At 53.2% G+C, this 6,961-nt stretch overlaps 1 long non-coding RNA gene across 1 annotated transcript; it reads left to right on the top strand.

Annotated features, from left to right (window-relative positions):
• The first annotated feature begins 615 nt into the window (after window positions 1-615).
• Window positions 616-1,567, top strand: LOC135287472 (uncharacterized). The gene is made up of 2 exons (XR_010351154.1): window positions 616-746; window positions 1,271-1,567. It is a non-coding gene; the product is annotated as an uncharacterized LOC135287472 (long non-coding RNA).
• The last annotated feature ends 5,394 nt before the right edge of the window (window positions 1,568-6,961 follow it).

Consider the following 6,961-nt stretch of genomic DNA (forward strand, 5'->3'; position numbering starts at 1 on the left):
GCTCTTCCCCCAGGGCCTGCCCTTGCCCGGCCCGGCAGCAGCCAAAGCTGGAGGCGCCTCGGCTTCCAGGCCTCTGGAGCTCGTTCAGAGCCCCGGGGAAACGGGACTGGTGCAGCAACGTCCCTCCCACTGCAGCTGCTGCGGAGCTGGCCCTGAGTGCCCAGAGGCCCAAGGCACAGGAGCAGCCCCGAGCGGGAGCCCTGCGCCAGCCCAGGGCCAGAGCCAGCCCTGGCTCCCGACTGAACAGGGGCTGCGCTGGGTCCTGACAGGGCCTGAGCCTGTCCCCTGGGGCTGGGGGAGCTGTCACGGGGCAGGGAGGGCCAGGGGTGGCAGTGGCTGCTCAGGGATGGCTTTGGCCCGTGTCCCTGGCAGCAGCCACTGCCCAAGCAGCTGCGCTGTCCCCGGGCTCTCCTCCCGGCCTGCTGGGCTTTGTTGGGTGGCACAGCCTGTGCCCAGGGGCGGCAAGGTGCCTGCAGGCCCCAGCTCTGGGGGAAACAGACAACATCCTGCCCGTATCCACCGTGCTGCCAGCTCAGCAGTGCAGCACAGCACGGGCTCACGCTCCCCATTGCTCCCACAGATGCAGCCGGCACCACAACACGTGTTCCCGATGCCCAGAAGGGCCTCAGAAAGGGCTTCTGTAAGGGAGCAGGCTGCTGGACAGGGTTACAGGCAGGCCTGCTTTGTTTGGACCTTATTCTCATATTGTGCTGTGTCAGAATCTGGTGTTACTGGAAGAAGAAACGGTGAGTGGACATCTTTCCCTGAAAGAGCTTCTTTTGAAAATCTAATGTAGACAGGAAGCATTCCCAGAGAGGTCGTAGTGGAGCTGTGGCCAGTCCATGGTTCTCGAAATAACTCTGCTGAGGGTTCTGCTGCTGCCCAGTGCTTCCATTGGCCTCTTAATTGGTGGGCCTTGTCCTGGGGGCCCGCTGGGGCTGCAGCCAGTGCTGGCTCCCACTGAGGCTGCCTGGCCAAGAGCAGCCCCAGGGGCACGGGGCAGAGGCAGAGGGAGGTGGGGAGGAGAAAGAGCAGGGCCGAGATTGCCCTTGAGAGGCAGAGGCGCTCTGGGGCCCGCTCCTGGCCAGGGACCCTGCCCAGAGCCATCCCCTGCTGGCCGGGGCCTTGAGGGGCAGCTGTCCAGCTGGGCCAAGCTGTGCCAGCAGCTCCAGCCATGCTGGGGAGCCTTGCCAGCTCTGGGCCCTGCTGTGCAGGAGGGTCCCTGTGTGCCACTGGCAGCTGGGGCCTCAGCCACCTCCTCTCTCCACAGGAGCACCTCTGGAACTTCACCAGACCGGCCAAAGGCCTCAGTCATGGAGAACTGGGCCTGTCATGTTGCATCTCCGTGCCAGTGTCCGTTGTCCCTTCCACAGGTGCATTACCAGCTTATAGCTGGAAATATGCCGCCACCACCACCCACCTCCCTCTCCGAAGGGACTGACCTTGCTCTCCATCCAGGACAGGAGGTGCAGCCCTCTAGCCTAGGAATGGATTGTTGAAAAAGTTATATTTACTTGTAAAAATTTTAAATGTTTATTAAAATCTTTATTAAAAGTATAACAAGAGACTGAATTGAGAAAATGTTATGGCTCCGGGTATAGAGGATTTTCCCACCACGTGCTCATCCACACAACGGAGGTTTCACCTTTTAACTCTTTTGCCCTTCTTAAAGTTCTGTCCATCAACTCCTTCTTTGATGTCCAGTGGTGGAGTTTACTTCCGTACATCTCGCTTGGAGGTCAGGTGCTGCTCTCGTAGCAAGGTGACCCTCTTAAATGTCCCAAACTCAGGTAACCCCATGATAAAAACACAACAGGGGGTAAAACATATCTGTAAGTGTATAAATCTTCTCTTAACATGTATACATGATATTTATCCTTTAATTGTGAGAGTCAACTGTCACATTACTCATCTATCACAGGCTTGAGTCCAGCTTCAGCTCAGGTGTCTGTGTGCTACCACCAGCACTGGCGGAGCTGCTCGTCTGGGCACAGCCAGGCATGGGCAGGCAGCAGCTGGGCATGGGGCTCATCAGACCAAGAGCACTCTCATGTTATCTTTGTCTTTCATTTTGAAACATTTAGATATGTTTTTCCTTTGTAGCATTGAGGAGAGTTTTTCATAGAATACGGACACCAGATATTTGTTCCACTTTCCTCCAACAGTTCTGTATTTGTCCAAGTAGTTTTACAGTCAGGGAAACCTAGAATCTTCTGACACTTTGGCAATAAAAAGTAAAATTGCTTTTAATTCTTAATGTTTAGTCTTACACAGGCTGGACAAGACCGGCATTGCCCATGGGAATTATCCCAAACAGGCTCAGGGCACTCGGGTTCTGAGCAGTCCTGCTGGGGTCCTTCCATGGGGGACACATCCTGAAACCCGGCAGTAACTGCATGGGGTGCCAATGGTGAGGACAGGACAGAGGGTAAGAGCAAGGCTCCAGTGTGTCCTTAGTGGGCCTGAGCCTGTCCCCTGGGGCTGGGGGAGCTGTCACGGGGCAGGGAGGGCCAGGGGTGGCAGTGGCTGCTCAGGGATGGCTTTGGCCCGTGTCCCTGGCAGCAGCCACTGCCCAAGCAGCTGCGCTGCCCCCGGGCTCTCCTCCCGGCCTGCTGGGCTTTGTTGGGTGGCACAGCCTGTGCCAAGGGGTGGCAAGGTGCCTGCAGGCCCCAGCTCTGGGGGAAACAGAGGACGTCCTGCCCGTATCCACCGTGCTGCCAGCTCAGCAGTGCAGCACAGCATGGGCTCATGCTCCCCACAGATCTTGTAGAGGTTCAAAGCAAGACAGGAACACATGCCCTGATTCCACTTTGATGAATCCCAATGATTTTCTGCTTGGAGGATGGGCACAAGCAGTGCATGACAGGTATAGCAGAGCCGCTGTTCACTGTGTCACTTGCCATGGCCTCTTTCACAATTGTATCTTTCTCCCTTCATATATCCTGCCAAACACCTAAGGGAGAACTGGACCTCTAGTCGCATCGCACATCTCCATGCCCATGCCTAATGTCCCTGTACCAGCTGCTTTAACAGCTTGTTGCTGTGCAGATGCTGTCTCCAGCCAGACAAGGTCCTCTCCCCTTGAAGGCACTGGCCCTGCTCTCTGGTCCCTACTGAAGGTGGGCAGGGCTTGGCCCAGCTCTTCTCTTGCACTAAAGAGATGGAGCTGTCACCCCAGTGTCCGGGTGGTAGCAGCAGCAAAGCCCACCCAGGATCAGCACAGGCTGAGCTGCGTGCCCAGGGGCAGCTGGGGATGTCCACAGTGTGGGGAGGCAGGAGCCAGGCAGGGGCTGCTGTGACCAGTGGCGGGTCCCCGGGGAGGATGGGGCAGCCCATGCTGAGCGTCCCTGGGCTGAGGGACCTTTCCTTCCATGGGACCATCTGGGCCTGGACCTCCTCCAGTGGCTTGCCCAGGAAAAGAGGGAAGCCATCAAGAGCCTGTGAGTTACGCAGGGATGGGGTGCAGCTTCCTCCCTCCTTGGTTAGCGGGCGGATTAAAAGAGGCCTCTAGGGTTTGTGGCAAACAGGAGTGGGCAAACAGGGCCGTGGCATGTCTCTGAGGGGCAATTCACGAGGCAGTTTGCACAGGCAGGGCAAGCAGGCAGGGTTGCAGGTTTTCTTGCTAGGAAGGTTTACTGTGTGTTGTTTGCAGTGTTTCTGTTGGTTGCTTGGTTTTGGGGTTTCTGGTAGTAATGGTTTTTACACAATCAAAAACTGTAGTTAGTACAAGTGCATGTAACTAGGTGGAGCCCTCCAAAAAGGATGTGTCTGTCCTGACCCAGTCCTGTGCAGAGTGTTTGAGCTTAGCAGTGGTTTCAGGGGGCAGTGAGGAGAAAAGCTGCCTGCGGTGTGAACAGGTGAATTATGTCCTTTCACTGGTGGCCGAGCTTAGGGAGGAAATTTAAAGACTAAGGAGTATCAGGGAAAGTGAAAGGGAAATAGATTGGTGGAGTTCAGCCCTTCCATCCCTACGCGAGGCCCAGCAAGAGTCACAGGACTCCTATGCTGCAAACTGTCAAGCAAGAGAAGGACACCTGGTAGATGAAGGGGAGTGGAAATGGTCCCTCCATGGTGAGGTTATGATAAAAATTCCTCCCGACCCCTCTCCCATAGCCAGGGGCCACTTCAGAATAGGTATGAGCCCCTGGATCTAGAGAGTCAGCCAAATGATTAAGAAGAAAATTATCTGCCCAGAGAGCCTCCCAATTATGATTAATCTGTAACATGGATTGCCACCTCTAACATCAAAAGGGAAAGAAGGGTAATGGTGGTGGGTGATTCCCTTCTGAGGGGAACAGAGGGCCCCATGTCAAGGGGACCCACCCCACAGAGAGGTCTGCTGCCTCCCTGGGGCCCAGGTGCAGGATATTCCTGAGGGAATTCCTGGGCTCATTCAGTCCTTTGATTATTATCCACTGTTGAAACTCCAGGCTGGAAGTGATGAGATTAAGAAGAGGAGTGTCAGGAAAATTGAAAGGGACTTCAGGGCATAGGGACAAGTGGTTGATAGGACAGGGACACAGGTAGTCTTTTCCTCAGTCCCTTTGGTGGCTAAGAAGAACAGTGAAAGGAATAGAAGTGCTCAAATTATTAACAAGTGGCTCAAGGGTTGGTGTTACCTGCAGAATTTTGAATTCTTTGATTATGGGGCAACTTTTACTGTACCTGGCCTGCTGGAACCAGATGGGCTCCATCTCTCTGTTAAAGGCAGAAGGTTTTTAGCTCATGAACAGGCAGGACTTGTTGAGAGGGCTTTAAACTAGGATTGAAGAGGGAAGGGGATGCAGCTGGGCTGTCTGGAAACAGGCCCAAGGGTGGTAAGCCTGAGTTAGGGGTGAAATCAGATGCAGCCCAGCTGAGGTGCATGGATACCAGTGCATGCAGCATGGGTAACAAACAGGAAGAGCTGGAGGCCATGGTCCAACAGCAGAGCTGTGGTGTAATTGCCATCAGGGAAATGTGGTGGGATGACTCACATGGCTGGAGCACTGCATGAGATAGCCAGAAACTCTTCAGAAGAGACAGGAAAGGGAGCAGAGGTGAAGGGGTGGCCCTATATATTAGGGAGGGCTTTGATGCTATTGATGTTGAAAGTAATGATGAAGTTGAATGCCTGTGGGTGAGAATTAGGGGGAAGGCCAACAAGGCTGACATCCTACTGGGAGTCTGTTATTGTCCACCCAGCTGGAAGAAGTGGTGGACAACTCATTCTATAAGCAGCTAGAGAAGGTTTCTGGGTAATCAGCCTTTGTTCTTGTAGGTGGTTTCAATTTGCCAGATATCTGCTGGGAACTTAATGCAGAATAAAAAAGGCAGTCCAGGAAATTTTTAGAGTGTGTGGAGGACAACCTTTTGTCACAGCTAGTGGGTGGGCCCACCAGGGGAGGGACTGTGTTAGATCTGTTGTTTGCAAATAGAGATGGGCTGGTGGGAGATGTGGTGGTTGGAGGCTCCATGGGGCAGAGTGATCACGAGATTATAAAATTCTCAATATTTGGTGAAGTCAGGAGGAACATTAATAAGACTTTTATACTAGACTTTCGGAGAGCAGACTTTGGCCTATTTAGGAGGCTTATTCAAAGAGTTCCTTGGGAAGCAGCCCTTAAATGCAAGGGGGTTCAAGAAAAGTGGATGTGTTTCAAAACAGAGATCTTGGGGGCACAGGAACAGACCTTCCCTGTGTGCTGAAAGATGAGGCGACGAGGCAATCACCCAGCCTAGAGGGGGAGGGAGGTTTTGGGGACCTTAAGAATAAAAAGAGGATGAATCATGTTTGGAAGGAGGGTCAGGTCTCTCAAGAAGTATTTAAGAGGGCTTCTAGAGCATATATGAAAAAAATCAGGGAGGCCAAAGATCAGTTTGAACATAAAATGGCAACTTTTGTAAAGGATAATAAAAATGTTTTTACAAGTATATTTATGATAAAAGGAAGGGTAAGACCAACCTCTGTTCTATACTGGATGAAGGAGAGAACTTAGTCACTGCAGATGAGGAGAAGGCAGAAGTGCTTAACACCTTCTTTGCCTCAGTCTTCGGTGGGAAGACGGCTTGTCCCCAGGACAACTGTCCTCTTGGGTTGGTTGATGGTGCCAGGGAACAGAATGGTCCCCCCATTATCCAAGAGAAGGCAGTCAGAGAAATTCTGAGCTGCTTGGATGTTCATAATACATGGCACCAGATGGGATCCACCCCAGAGTGATGAGGGAACTGGCAGATGAGCTTGCCAAGCTGCTCTCCATCATTTACCAGCAGTCCTGGCTCACTGGGGAGGTTCCAGATGACTGGAAGCTGCCCAATGTGACGCCCATTCACAACAAGGGTGGGAAGGAGGATCCTGGTAATTACAGGTCAGTCAGTCTGACCTCAGTACCCAGGAAGAAAATGGAACAGTTTATACTGAGTGTCATCACCCAGCACTTACAGGATGGCCAGGGCATCAGACCCAGCCAGCAGGGGTTTAGGAGGGGTAGGTGGTGTTTGACCAACCTGGTCTCCTTTTATGACCAGGTGACCCTGCTGGTGGATGCAGGAAAGGCTGTGGATGTGTCTATTTGGACTCCAGCAAGGCCTTTGGCACTGTCTCCCACAGCACACTCCTGGAAAAGCTGCAGCCCAGGGCTGGGACAGGAGCACTCTGTGCTGGGTTCAGAACTGGCTGCATGGCCGGCCCAGAGAGTGCTGGTGAGCGCTGCTGCATCCAGCTGGCAGCCAGGCACCAGTGCTGTCCCTCAGGGCTCTGTGCTGGGGCCAGCTCTGTTCAATATTTTTATTGACCACATGGATGAGGGGATTGAGTCTTTCATTAGTAAATCTGCAGATGACACTGAGCTGGGAGTGTCTGTCCATCTGGTGGAAGGCAAGAGGGCTCTGTAGGGAGACTTGGAATGGTTGGATGGATGGGCAGAGTCCAGTCAGATGAAGTTTAATGACTCAACATCCCATGTCCTGCATTTTGGTCACA

This window comes from Passer domesticus, chromosome 29, assembly GCF_036417665.1.
Source record: "Passer domesticus isolate bPasDom1 chromosome 29, bPasDom1.hap1, whole genome shotgun sequence".
NCBI classification, from domain to species: domain Eukaryota; kingdom Metazoa; phylum Chordata; class Aves; order Passeriformes; family Passeridae; genus Passer; species Passer domesticus.